The sequence below is a fragment of the Monodelphis domestica genome, chromosome 1 (genome assembly GCF_027887165.1).
Source record: "Monodelphis domestica isolate mMonDom1 chromosome 1, mMonDom1.pri, whole genome shotgun sequence".
Taxonomy (NCBI): domain Eukaryota; kingdom Metazoa; phylum Chordata; class Mammalia; order Didelphimorphia; family Didelphidae; genus Monodelphis; species Monodelphis domestica.
The window spans coordinates 554,286,846-554,301,908 of NC_077227.1; positions in this window are offsets into that span (position 1 = coordinate 554,286,846).

Here is a 15,063-nt window from a genome sequence, read left to right on the forward strand (position 1 = left end):
TTTGTACAAACTACACAATGTTAATGGTTAAAGTTGAAACTGGGCTGCTAATACTGACTCCCTAATAATATGAAGAAATGCAAACAGTGGAAGCTCAAGTAAATGTCAAAAAGAGATACCTCCAACCCTACAGAGGAAACACATCCAGTGGAGGCTGAAAATAATGGCAAAAAAAAAGACATCAACCCCTCAGTATACCCTAAAATCCTGAGGGAGTTAGATAAAACAGTCTAATTTTGAGAGTGGACCTGAACATATCTTCTACTCTTCTATGTTTTTAATTCCATGTTTATCTGGTATTATTTGAGCATTTTTTACATTTTAAATAGTCAAATGTATATTTTATGTTTTATAATTTCCTTGATCTCTTCCTTTAAAATACTTTCTTCTACAGTAAGTCTTTCCTGATCATCCAACTACTAGTGTTCTGACTCTTTAAAATGCTATTTAACTGTCATATACTTAATTATAAAATTCCTATTTATGCTATAAATAATTATACTTATACATGTATTTGTTGTCCCCTCCCCCCTTAGAATGTAAGCTCATTATAAGTTGTAAAAATTAAATTATATATCTAATAAAATATTATATTTTATGAGGTTTATTAAGTATTATTAGAAATTAAGGAATAAAGAAGATACAAAATAAAAACCATGTGCCTATGACTGATTAGTCCATTTAAAATCCCCACACTTAGCTTACCACTATACTTGCTACATCATTTGCAAAGGAAGAGAGCATGGGAGGCATTACTGCCAGTTAAATATCAATAACATGATCTAGCCAACATGGAAACTCAGGAGAGATTATAGGGAATTTTGGGAAATACCAAGGACTTCTGGGGAATGAAGTCTACAGTTCAAAATCTCCATTTATACACAGTAGATGTTGTTCCTGTTGACTGACTTCATAAAGTCAAAATTTTATTTTTGACTCCTTTATATTTTTGTCATAGCTGTGAAAAATATCTCCTCCATTTTGCTACTATTTTTAATGGTCTGACAATATATATATATATATATATATATATATTCAGATTAAATATGCATTTGAAGTTTATTGTAATTTATAAAGTATAATATATTAGTTTAAACCTAAGGACTGCCAGATTACTTTCTATTTTTCACAATATTATTGACTAAAAAGAATACTGCTCTTTCCTTTTGGGGAATATCAGAGCATTTGTCTTCCCATATTCTAACCTATCATCATAACAGCTTTCAGAATGATTTTAAATACATTTTATATAATATATAATATAAAATGATATTTATAAGTAGAGGACAGGAATCATTCCAAATTTAGAGATTAGCAAACTAAATACACATAGATTGTTCTAGTGGATAATAACAGCAAAAGCTATAGAATATATATATATATAGAATATATATATATCTTCTAAAATTATTCTCAATAGCACTTTCTCCAAATATGAATACATAAAAACAAATAATTAATGTTATTTATGCTCATGTCACTATTTTAACCTAAATAGAAAAAAGAAAGATTTGCTGGATAATGGTTATGATTTCTAATTAATTTTAGTTATTTAAGTAGTCTGACTACTGCTTCCTCAAATGAGTATTCAATTCTTGTTGATAGAATTTTAAAAGGAGGTGGAAATTATCCCAGGAAGTATGAGTAGATTAGTGAAAAATCAAAAAACTATATCATAGGGAATTTATCAAAAGAACTAGGGATGTTTATTCTGGAGAAGACTTATGAGAGTATAATACTTGGTAAAGAATTATAATACTTATAATAGATTGTGAGCATTTTAAGAGCTGTCAAAGGGAACATGGATTGGACTTGTTCTGTTTGGCTTCAGAGGGCAAAAGAAGAAAGAGTGGGTGGAAGCTGCAAAGAAGATAGTGCTAATTGAAGGCTGACATAAGGGAAATTCCCAATAATTAGAGATATCCAAAATTGGAATGGGCTACCTTAGATGGTAGTACAGTCCTCATCACTATAATTCTTTAAGCAATGGCTAAAAGATCATATTTCCTAAACATTGTAGAAAACATTAGATTCATTGACTTTTGTGGTGACATCAGAAGTACATCCTTGTTTTAAGCAAGTTATATCTAAAAATGGGGGGAAACTAAAAATGATCATAAATTTTCTAAAATAATAGCTTTTTAAAAGGATTTTAGATATCATTTCTTTATTAGGTAAGTTTCTATCCCAGCCAGTGCATTATAAAATAGAATATCCTTTTTTCAAAGCACATTTATATTACAAAGTGAATTAAACATGTCATCTTTATTCTCTCTCTCTCTAAATATATATATATATATATATATACATATATATTCACAGTGCTAACTGTATAGGGGAAATTAAGTTGATCATCCATATGGTTTGAAATGCTTGTCTTCTCTAGAAGATCTAACTTAAAGACTGACTCAGTTTCTCTTTAAAATATTTATCTGAAAACTTCTAGGAGTAGAGCCAAGATAGTGACATAGAGGAGCACTCAGCTAAGTTCTCCCAACATTCCTTTCCCATAAAATTAAATAATATCTCAGAAAAAAAATCTGGATTTGCAGAGACAAAAAAAGGTAATCATAAGATATCCTTCCAGCCTAATACAGGAGGTCCAAAAGAGGGATATGTGATATAGTGAGGAAGCTGACCTGAATTCAGTCTATGAATAAAACTCCAGTGGTAAAATTAGATGGGGGTAACAGACCTAGGAGCTCACAAGCCAGATATGGTAAGGAGCCCTGGCAAATAGTAAGAAAGAGATTATGGGATACCCCCTGTGCTAGCACTGGACATAGGCCTAAGTGATATTTGGCAACCCCATTGCCTATATCAGTGATGGCAAATCCATGGTACAGGTGCCAAAATGGCACAAAAAACACAATGGGCACATGACCATCCTTTCCGCCTCCATCCCCCAGAGTTCATTACCAGAAAGGCAGAGGGGTTTGGATGGAGCTGCTCCCTTCACCCTTTTCAGTGTGGCTGATGACATCTTTTCACATCACCTACCCCTATCCCCAGCAACCCAATGGAAACACACAGGGGATAAGGTGGGGAGTTCACAGGTGGCAGAGCTGGAGGGGAGTAGAATGCTTAGGCCACTCCCCTACTCCTTCCTACACTCACTGAGAACATTCCTCATTTTAGCCACCCCTCTACCTAGCAGTCCAACGGGAATTCTCTCTCTCTCTTTCTCCCCTGTGTGGGATAATAGGGGGCAGGGCATAGCATATAGGTGGGGGGGTGGGGGAGTGGGCAAGCAATTGGTCTGGGGGTTGGGCCCAGCACCTCATCTCTAAAAAGTTCACCATCATGGACCTATATTCACATCTAGATCATGATTCAAGGGCAGAGAGGATCATTTTCAGTTAAGATGGAGTGGAAATCATGAAGTACAGTGATGCTTCTGGCATCAATAGATCAGGGACCCTAAAGAACACTATAATTTTCAATTCCAAGGAAAGAGAAACCCTGAGAAATAGTATCAATTGTAATCCCAAGAGATCAAGGGCCATTCCTGGGTAAGGACACCAAGAGATTAATGATCACATCTCTGCCAAAGCACATTACCTTGCAAGCATCAAAAACTTCCAAATCCCCAGAACTAGTTCTAAAAATAGCACTTGAAAAAATGTCTGAAGCCTGAGACAGAGGCCCTGCCTTCCTATTTGAGGAAGAGAGTCCAACATTAACATAAAGTTCCAAATCAAGAAAAAAGACAGGAAAAATGAGTAAATAATAACAAAATAACCAAATTATAAAAATCTACTTTGGTGACAGGAAAGATCAAGTCACACACTCAGAAGACAATGAAGTTAATGCACTACAAAGACAGCCTCCAAGAAAAAAAATTAGACAAAATCCCAAAAGAATTTCCAGTGGAGCTAAAAATAATATTCAAAATCAAATAAGAGTAGAAGAAGGAAAATTAGGTAAAGAAATGGAAGCAAAGAAACAAAATCATGAAAACACAATTAATAATTTTGTAAAAGAGGCACAAAAATACAGAATAACAAAATACCTTAAAAAACAAAATTGGAGTAATAGAAAAAGAGATGCAAGCATTCATTGATGAAAATAATTGCTTAAAAGGCAGGACTGGATAAATGGGAATAAAAGATATAGAAGTTTACTGAAAAAAAAATGATTCTTTAAAAATCAGAATTGGGCAAAACTAACAAATTCATGAGATGCCAAGAAACCAAAAAAAAAAAAGCTAAAAGAACAAAAAGTTTAGAAGAAAATGTAAAATAATTAGTTGCTTTACCCAAAGGTCACAATCAAAGAAAGAACCTAGACATATACTTCAAGAAATAATCAAGAAAAACTGTCCTTTTATATCTTAGACACAGAGGGCAAAATAGAAATTAAAAGAATCCTTTGATCACTAAGTGAAAGATATACTAAAATAAACACTCCTAAGAATATTATAATCAAATTCTAGAGCTCCCAAACCAAGGAAAAAGTACTTCAATCAGCAAAATAAGAAACCATTCAAATACCATAGAACTACTGTTAGCATTACACAAGATTTAGCAACTACCACATAAATGGAGTGGAGGGATTGGAATATGATACTCAGGAAGGCAAAAGAGAAAGGATTGTCATATCAATAACAAAACAAACAGAAACCATATGATTATCTCAATAGATGCAGAAAAAGATTTTTTAAAAACCCTTATCTTCCATCTTAAAATCAATACTGGATATTAGTTCCCATGTAGAAGAGTAGTAAGGGCTGGGGGATTGGAGTTATGTGGCTTTCCCAGGGACATTCAGCTAGGAAGTATTTGAGACTAGATTTGAATCCAGAACCTCCCATATCCAGAAAAAGCTTTTAACAAAATGAAACACATTCCTATTAAAAAACAGTGGATAACAATGGAATCAATGAAACATTCCAAAAAATGATGAATAGCATCTATTTAAAACTATCAGCAAATATCTGTAATGGTGATGATAGAAGCCTTCCCACTAAGATGAGAAGTGAAGCAAGAATGCCCATTATGACTACTACAGTTCAATATTGTACTAGAAATGTTAGCTATCGCAATAAAGGAAAAAGAAATGGAAGAATTTGAATAGGCAATGAGGGAATAAAGCTATCACTCTCTACAGATGATATGATACTAGACATAAAGACTCCTAGATAATGAACCAAAAAGCTAAAGTAAACAATTAACAACTTTAGGAAATTTGCCGGATATAAAATAAATTCAAATAAGTCATCAACATTTCATTATACTACCACCAATAAAGTCCATAGCAAGAAATAAAAAGAGAAATACCATTCAAATAATTGTAGACAAAATAAAATACCTGGGAATCCACCGGCCAAGACAAAGTCAGGAAATATATGAACACAACTACAAAACACTTTTCACACAAATAAAGTTGGGTCTAAACAACTAGAACAAAAGAGTAATTGTTCATGAGTATACAGAGTCAATATAATGAAAATGACAACTCTAACAGAATTAATGTACCTGTTTGTGCCAACCAATGAAACTACCCAAAAATTGTTTCATAGACCTAGAAAAAACAATAACAAAATTTATCTGGAGGAATAAAAGGTTAAGAATATCAAGGAAACTGAAGAAAAAATATGAGGAAATTTGTGTTAACTCTATCAGATCTCAAATTATATTATAAAACAGGAACCATTAAAACAATCTGCTACTGGCTGAGAAATAGAGTAGTATACCAATGGAATAGATTAGGTACTCAATATGCAGTAGTATATCACTATAGTAAGCTAGTGTTTACAAATGATAAGAACTCATTATTCAACAAAAACTGCTAAGAACATTAGAAATTATATGGCAAAAATTAGGCATAGACCAATATCTCACAACATATACTAAGATAAAGTCAAAATGAATTTATGATTTAGAAGTAAAGGGTAATATTATAAACATATTAGAGAAACACAGAATGGTGTACCTGTCAAACCTACAGATAAGGAAAGAATTTATGACCAAGTAAGTCACAGAGAATAGTATGAGGTTTAAAATAGATAACTTTGAGTAAATTAAATCAAACGTTTTGCACGAAACCAGTCAAACCAAGATTAGAAAGGAAAGAATTAATTGGGAAATTTTTTTTATCACTTTTTAAATTTTATTTCCTTCATGAATTTTTTTCTTATCTGATCAATAGGTGTCTTCTTTCACAACATGACAAATATATGTCAAAAGTTAATATTAAGCTAAATCCTATTTTGGCCCTCAAAATGACCTTTTGATTTGAAAGCGGAAAAAAAAATCTTAGGGCTGTAACTCTGGACTATATAGAACTAAAGTCATAGAGTCTTCCCTCTTTTTGTCTATCATGCTAGGAGACATGATATGTGTACTTTGTGGCCATTCTAAGTGCCACATGGTTTCTCTTGGCATCCAGAAGATCCACTTGTTGCCTAGATTGAGGTCTCGGTTCGCCAATCAGAGAAGCTTAGGAAAGGGACATCAGGAAGAGCATATATTGGTGGAAGGGACTGGAAGTTGCACTCTTCACCTTGAAACCATAGACTTAGGAAGATTATGATCTGGTTTGGGGCTGGTTCTGCCCTATCTTGGCTCATGTCTCTTTTTTTGTTTCTCTGATCTGTTGTTTAATAAATAATTATAAAAGTTAGACATGTTCTCTAAGCAAATTTCATTTTAACACATGGAAATATATATTACATGATAGCACATATATAACCTTTATCATATTACTTAGCATCCAAGGGGAGAGGGAGAAAAGGGAGAGGAGAGAGCATGGACCCCCAAATGTCAAAAAACAATTATTAAAAATTATATCAGGGGCAGCTGGGTGGCTCAGTGAATTGAGAGCCAGGCCCAGAGACAGGAGTTCCTGGTTTCAATTCTGGCCTCAGACACTTCCTACCTGTGTGACCCTGGGCAAGTCAGTTAACACCCTTACCACTCTTCTGTCTTGGAACCAATATTGATTGCAAGACAGAAGGTAAGGTTTTTTTTTTTAATTGTATAAACATAATCTGGAAAACAATATGTAATGAAAAAAAATTAATAAGATGGCATTTCAACCGTGAATATCCTACCAAAAAATGTGTATAATTCCTTTAAATGAAAAAATAGATGAATGAAACAGAGGATTATTGAGCATTTTTAATGAAAAGATTAGAATCGAATGGAAAATGGGACTTTCAAATATACTCAAGAGAGTATATAAAAGTAATTATGAAATCTAAATTATATGGGATTCAATAAAGTTAAACTGATTACCTTTCTATATTGGAAGTTGATTAATGTATCTTCCAAGAACTTTATAATTATTTGGTCACTTGGAAGAATTCTACATAGAGGGTATGAGAGAGGGTATGAGGTTGTGGTGTTGTAAAATAATTGATAGGTGAGAAAGAAGAAAAAGGTAGAAAGGAAAGGCAGAATAAAGAAAATTATCTCACATAAAAGGGGCACTCAAGAAAGAATTTTTACAGTGGAAGGGAAATTAGTGGGGGTGAAAGTGGAACAAATTCTAGGATGCTTAAATTGAGAAAATAAAGATCAGGAGAGCAATCATGATCTTAGACAAAGCAAAAGCAAAAACAGACTTATCTAAATAAAATGTATAACCCTATATTAGAAAAAGAAATTGAGCAAGCCATTAATGTGATCCCTAAGAAAAAATGTCCAAGATCAGATGAATTCACAAGAGAATTCTATCAAACATTTGAGGGACAATTAATCACAGTATTATATAAATTATTTGAAAAAAATAAATAAACTGGCTTAGCTTTCCCATAAGCAACATTTCTCTATTTAGATCTCTCTTTGTGTGAAAAGTGTTTTGCAACTGTTTTTTAATATAATCCCTGGGTTTGTGTTGGGTGGTAGAGTCCCAAGTATTTTATACTGTCTGCACATAATCAGGAGACTTTGGGAATATTTCATGAGGCCAATCAATCTGTCATTATTCACGTAGGGTGTACATCTGCCCCTACAAATCACCTTTTAAAAAGTTTCCAAGAATACTCTTGTGCTATAAGAAATTATAAGAAGGATGGCTTAAGAAAAACCTGGGAAGACCTATATGAATTGATTCAATAAAATGTGAGCAAAACCAGTAGACCACTGCAAAAAGTTACACTAATGTAAAGATGATCAAAACTGAAGTATGATTTTTTCACTTTATTTTTCTTGATATTTTATTTTGCAACATAGTAATATGAAAATATGTTTTCCATGATATCATATGTATAATTGATATCATATTGCCTTCCTTTTCAGTGTGAAGAGAAGGGACAAAAGCAAAGGAGAGAATTTGGAACTCAAAACGTTTTAAATGTTAAAAATAAATAAGTAATGATTAAAAAATAAATTTCCAGTGTCTTTTCTCCAGGAAACTATGAAGTATATTCCAGGAACAAAAGAAAGATTATAGAAAAGAACAAAGTATAAAACTTCAAGTTCAGGTGATAGCTAATAGTTCAGTTTCACTGAAAGAGAACATCAAATAAAACTAAAAAGAGAGTGGAGTTAAAGCAAAAAACAGATCATGGAAGACCTTAAATGACAGATTGAGGAGTTTGTATTTTATGTGAGAGGAAACAGGTAGACAATTAAGAATTCTAAAATGGAAAGTGATAAGAGTTAGACCTACTCCTTAAGAAAATTGTTAAATTGTTCTCAAGTCAAAAAAGAAACAATGGTAGAACTCAGAAAGGATTTTCAAAATCAAATAAGAGAGGTAGAAGAAAAATTGGAAAAGAAAAGAAATGAAAATGAGACAGGAAATTATGAAAAAAAGAGTCAACAGCTTGGCAAAAAATATTGAAGAAATTAAAATCTAAAAATAGAATAGCCAGATTAGTAAAATATGTACAAAAATGCAAAGAAGAAAATAACTTCCTAAAAAATACAGAGTTGGTCTAATGGGAAAAGATTGACAAAAATGCACTGAAGAAAAAAAAATTGGAAAAACAGAATTGACCCTTTGAAAAAAAGAGATAAAAATGTATTAAGGAAAAGAACATTTCGCAAAGTAGAACTGGCCAAGTGGAAAAGGAATTACAAAAGCTTTCTCAAGAAAATCATGCTTTTAAAAATTAGAATTGGGCAAGTAGGAGATAATGACTCCATGAGACATCAAGAAAGAAAGTTTAAAAAATGAAAAAATATATATAAGAAAATGTGAAATATATCATGGGAAACCAACTGACCTGGAAAATAAATTCAGAAGATATAATAGAAGAATTTTTGGACTACCTGAAAGCCATGATAATAAAAAAGAGCTTAGACATCATCTTTCAAGAAATCTTCAAAGAAAACTGCCCTGATATTCTAGAATCAGAGGACTAAAAAAATTGAAAGAATTCACTGATTACCTTATGAAAGAGATCCTGAAAGGATAACTCCTGGGGATATTATAGGCAAATTCCAGAACTAAGAAATTAAGGGGGAAATATTGCAAGTGTTACATTTAAAATAGTTGGAGACATAAACTGTAGTGATTAAAATGGTTGATGTTGTAAACTGTAGTGAGTAAAATAGTGGAAGATATAAATTATGATAGATATAAGAGTGGGTGAGTAAATTTGACCACAGAAAATATGTTTCACTACAGTGTCTTGGTTTTTAAATCAAATATAAGGTGGTCGCCAGGGAATATATTCCCAATCATGAATATGCCCAAGTCAACTGGGTGTTATAGAGAATTTAATTAATAATACAATGAGTAATCAAAGAAAGAGAGAGAGAAAAAAAGTATAAGTATGAAGGGCCTTAAGCCAACATGGCCTAGACCTGAGTCTTAAGAGAGAGAAATCAGTCAGTCAGTCTTTTATCACTCACCACAAGGTCTGCCTAAACAAGGATTCTAGTGACACCAGGCCAGCTCCATCTCAGCTGACTTCACCAGAGAGAGTTCCAGCCAGAGTCCTCCTCAAAGAGAGATCCAGCCAGACTGTTTGAAAGGGCCTCTCTCCAGAGCCTCTAGAGGGATAGAGTCCCCTCAGAGGAGCTCCAGCGAGACCTCCTTAGAGATTGTCCTCCAAGAGCTTCCCTTCTCCAGAGCCTCTCTCAAGAGATTCTTCCCAAGTGATCCTCATCAGAGATTTTCCTTAAAAGGATTCTCCAAAAGGATTTTCCTCAAGTGATCTTCCTCAAAAGGACTGTCATAAGAGATTTCTGCTTTTTCTTATATAGGGGGTTTTCTCCTATGTCACCTCCCCTAAGTCCTTACATCTACCAATCATAGTAGACGTTTTCCAAAGGACAACCCATTCTAGAAACACTGCTGGGTCAACTAATCCCTTTAGGAGAAAACCTCTGAGTAAGTCTGAACCAGAGAAAACACAGCTGAGTCGACTAATCCCCTCAAGAGTCTCCTCTGAATAAGTTTTCACCTCTTTGCTCCTGGCAAGTTTACAAGTTGCCCGACCTTTATAGGTACCTAGCATCCCATTGTATCAATTCTAAAAACAGGCATGGCTCAAAGAACTCCTTGCCTCATTATAAGTATGGGTCCAAGTACTTTCATTGTTTAGCAAGGAGTTTTCTCCCCTAAAGCAGTCTTAAGTACGGGTGGAGTAGAGGTCCTCCCATTTCTGATCCTGGCGAGTTCTCACAGTCAAAATGGGGAATGTTCCCAGTAGGGAATTGTTCCAATTGAGAATTCCCCGATGGGGAAATTTTTAACATTCACAAGTCTGAGAAATTTCAAGATTTATACAAGCAGTCAAAAAGAAACAATTCAAATATTGTAGAGCCACAGTAAAGATAACATAAGACTTAACAGCATCTATATTAAAGGAATGGAGGTCCTGGAATATGATATTCCAGAGAGTAAAGGAGCTAGGACTTCAACCAACTCAGCAAAACTGAGCATTTTTTCAGGGGGAAAATGGGTATTCTATGAAATTTATTAAATGAATACTATTTTCCCATTATCTTCCATTATGAACTTGGGCACAGGTTGCCCTATTTCTGGTTGTTTATTGCAGGATTCTGACACAGGAAATGGATTCATTGAGGCCATTTGCCACAGGGCATCTAAATGCTTTGATCTTCATTCTGATTCCAACAGTTCTTTCTCTGGAAGTGGATAGCATTCCTTGAAATAAATCCTTCAGAATTGTCCTGTATCATTTGTATTGCTGAAAGTAGCTGTCTTTCACATCATTCCAAAATGTTGCTGTTATTGGGAACAATGTTCTCCTGGTTCTGCTCATTTCACTCTGCATCAGTTCACATAGGTCTTCCCATCTCTTTCTGAAATCATTCTGTTCGTCATTCCTTACATCACAATAGTATTCCATTACCATCATATATCACAATTTGTTCAGCCAATTGATGGACATTCTCTAATTGATGGACATTCCCTTAATTTCCAATTCTTTTCCACCACAAAAAAAAGCTGATATATTTTTGTACACGTAGGTCTTCCCCCTGCCTTTTTCTTTTTTTATCTCTTTGGGTTATAGACCTAGTAGAGGTATTACTGGATGAAAGGGTATGTTTATAATCCTTGGAACATAGTTCCAAATTGCCCTCCAGAATCATTGGACCAGTTCACAACCCCACCAACAATGCATTACTGTTCCAATTTTGCCTCATCCTATCCAGTATTTATCACTTTCCTTTACTGTCATATTGGCCAATCTAATAGGTGTGAGGGGGTACCTCATAGTTGTTTTAAATTGCATTTCTCTAATCAAGACTGATTTAGAATCTTTTTTTCCTCTTATTATTGATATTTTGATTCCTTCTTCTAAAAACCAACTGTCCATATTCTTTGATCATTTGTCAACTGGGGAATGGCTCATATCCTTACCAATATGACTAAGTACATATTTGAGAAGAGACCTTTATTAGAGAAATGTGTTATAAACAATTTCCCCTAATTTGTTGTTTCCCTTCTAATCTTGGTTGTGTTGATTTTGTTTGTACAAAGATTTTAATCTAATATAGTCAAAAATATTTATTTTATATCTTGTAATGTTCTCTGTCTTTGGTCATAAGTTCTTTCCTTCTTCATAGATCTTCCAGATAAACTATTCTATAGTCCCCAAATTTACTTATGGTATCACCTTTTATGTCAAAATCATATACCCATTTTGACCTTATCTTGGTATAAGTTGTAAGATATTGGTCTATACCTAGTTTCTACCAGTTTTCCATTTTTTCCCCAGAAGTTTTTGTCAAATGGTGAGATCTAATCCCAAAAGCCAGAATCAACAAGTAAACTAAAAAAAAAAAATCCTCCATCCTCATTCCTCCGTCCCCCAGAAGGCAGGCTTATACATAGGATGTCCATATATTAGCACATAATATATATTTCCCTGTTCATCATGTTGTGAAATAGCATTGTTTACAATAGAGAAAAATTCATGGAGAAAAAAAAGTAAAGAATGCCCTGCTTCAATCAGCATTCAGGCTCTAGTTGCTCCTTCTAAAGTGATGAATATTCCTTTTTGTCAAGAGTCCCTTAAAGTTGTCCTGGATCCTTGTCTTGTTGAGAGTAGTCAAGTCATTGACAGTTGAACATCATATATTACTGTATACGACATTCTCCTGGTTCTGCTCACTTCATTTTACATCACTTCATAGAAGTCTTTCCAAGTTTTTTTGGTGATCATATTATTTGTCACTTCTTATGGCACAATAGTAATCCATTATAGTCGTGTACTACAACTTGTTCATCCATTCTCTGCTTGATGGTTGGGTATGCCTTCACTTTCCAGTTCATTGCCAAAAGAAAAAGAGCTGGTATTAATATTTTAGAATGCATAGTTTCTTTTCATTTTTCCTTAGTCATCTTAGGAAATGAACCTAATAGAAGTATTGCTGGGTCAAAAGATATACACAGTTTTATTACTCTTTGACTGTAATTCTAGATTGTTCTTCAGAATGGTTCGATCAGTTCCCAACTCCACAAACCATGAATTAGTGTCCCCATTTTTCCACATTCCCTCCAACATTTGTCATTTTGCCCTTTTTTTTTTCATTTTAGCTGTTAGGTATGAGCTAATAACTCAAGAGATCTTTTGATTTGCATTTCTTTAGCCAATAATGCATTAGTGCATTTTTACATGGTTTTATCTTTGATTTTTTTATCTAAAAACTCTCTTCATATCTTTTGACCATTTATCAGTTGGGGAATGGCTAAAATTCTTATATATTTGATTTCTCAATAAGTGCTTTAAAATACTGTCATTGATATATTTATTTTCTTTCATTTGTTCTCTTCCATGTAGGGTCTCCCTCCTCACTTGTTTATCCTGTACTGTCCATGTTTTCCCAAAAATCATCCTTAGAGAATCTACTCAATGAGCTGGAGAGCTTTCTCTAATTCAGAGAATTTTATAGATACCATGAAACTAATTTATTGACAAAATTAAAATACTCATATTTCGGTTGCATTTTAAAGATTACAGGGCACTTTCCTCACAACAGTCCTATAAGGTAGGTGGTAGATAGGAGGTAGAGATAAGGGGGTAGTAGATAGTATTATTCAAAGTTAGGGGAAAATAACTAGGAAGAAGTTCTGAGAATGGCCAACCAAAGAATCATAGAAACATCGATTTAAAACTGGATGGGATAATTAACTTCTTCATCTAATCCACTTTACAGATGAAGAAACTGAGAACCAGGAAGTTAAAAAAATTGTTGAAAGCCAAACAGTCTTTGAGTGTTTCAAAACCAGGATTTGAACCTACTCAATCTGCCTTGCCATGCTCTGTAGAAGATAAAGTGGTTAAGATGACTGACAAGAGCTCCTTGGCTAATGTTAGTTTTGGGGGTAGAAGTGTGTATGTTGTAGAGAGAAGGCTGGCTACTGATATGTTGTTTTTAAGAGACTGACTATTTGGTTTGGTAAAGCACTCTGGCTTGAAAATCAAAGGGCTACTGTAAATTAATATGCTGTTTGAGTCAGCTCTATAAGTAGCTTGCTTCTCAAAAGCAAGATCCTATCTAGATTCCCATTTGTAGCTCAAATGTTTACTTCTCAAAAGAAGCCGCACACATTTACTGTAGACATGAAAGTTCAGGTACACATTGACTGAGGACAAGACTGAAGGCATGAGTTTAAAGAGAAGAAATGAAATTCAGCTTCTGAACACTGACTATCACTATAAATCCGAAGCACAGGGCAGTTAAAGACTGAATGAAGCAAGATGGTTGTTGCCACTAGGGGTCGCTGTCATCCCTACCTGATGGATGGGAAGGGCTTAGTGCTTTCCACTTTTGACTGATTTTTAACATTTTTATGTATTACAGAGGAAGGAAGGAAGGAAGGAAGGAAGGAAGGAAGGAAGGAAGGAAGGAAGGAAGGAAGGAAGGAAGGAAGGAAGGAAGGAAGGAAGGAAGGAAGGAAGGAAGGAAGGAAGGAAGGAAGGAAGGAAGGAAGGAAGGAAGGAAGGAAGGAAGGAAGGAAGGAAGGAAGGAAGGAATCAAGGGGGAGTTGGGTGTGTGTGTGTGTGTGTGTTTAGTCTAAATCTTATTTACTGATGTGCATTTTTGCTTTTGTCTAACTTTTTTTCAAGGTTTAATGTTTCATTCATATGGGCTAGAAATTATTTTCAGTGTTGAATCTCGCTATTTGCTTTTAATGGGAGTGGATTGTACACACATACAAACCAAATACTGGAAAGCCAAAGAGAAGATACAGTTTCAATATTTTATTCCCTACACAAGCATGCACACACACACGTACATCTTCAACGTTGTTGACTTTTGTGACAGCCTTAGTTCCTGGTGAAGGCTTTTAATTCTTGCCAGTTCCCTCCCATTCTGGTACTGTACTTACAACACCTATCCCAATTAGATTCTCTGACTTGGAAGATGTCCAGCCCTTTCCCAGAAAGCTCCAATAAAATGGGAAACTGCTCAATTGATTGAGATTTCACTTTAGAAGGGGAAAAAAAGAGGCAAATGCCAGATTCCCAAAAAATGTATCTAACCTAAATAATCACTAGATTTATTTCCATTTCAATACATTCAGAAAGCACTTCACCAGTGTCCCCCAAGGAGTTTCTTTTGGAAGTATTTTTAAGGCTTTATCAAGAGCCCAGAGATAGGGAAGAGAATTGGAACTGGGAGTCAATTC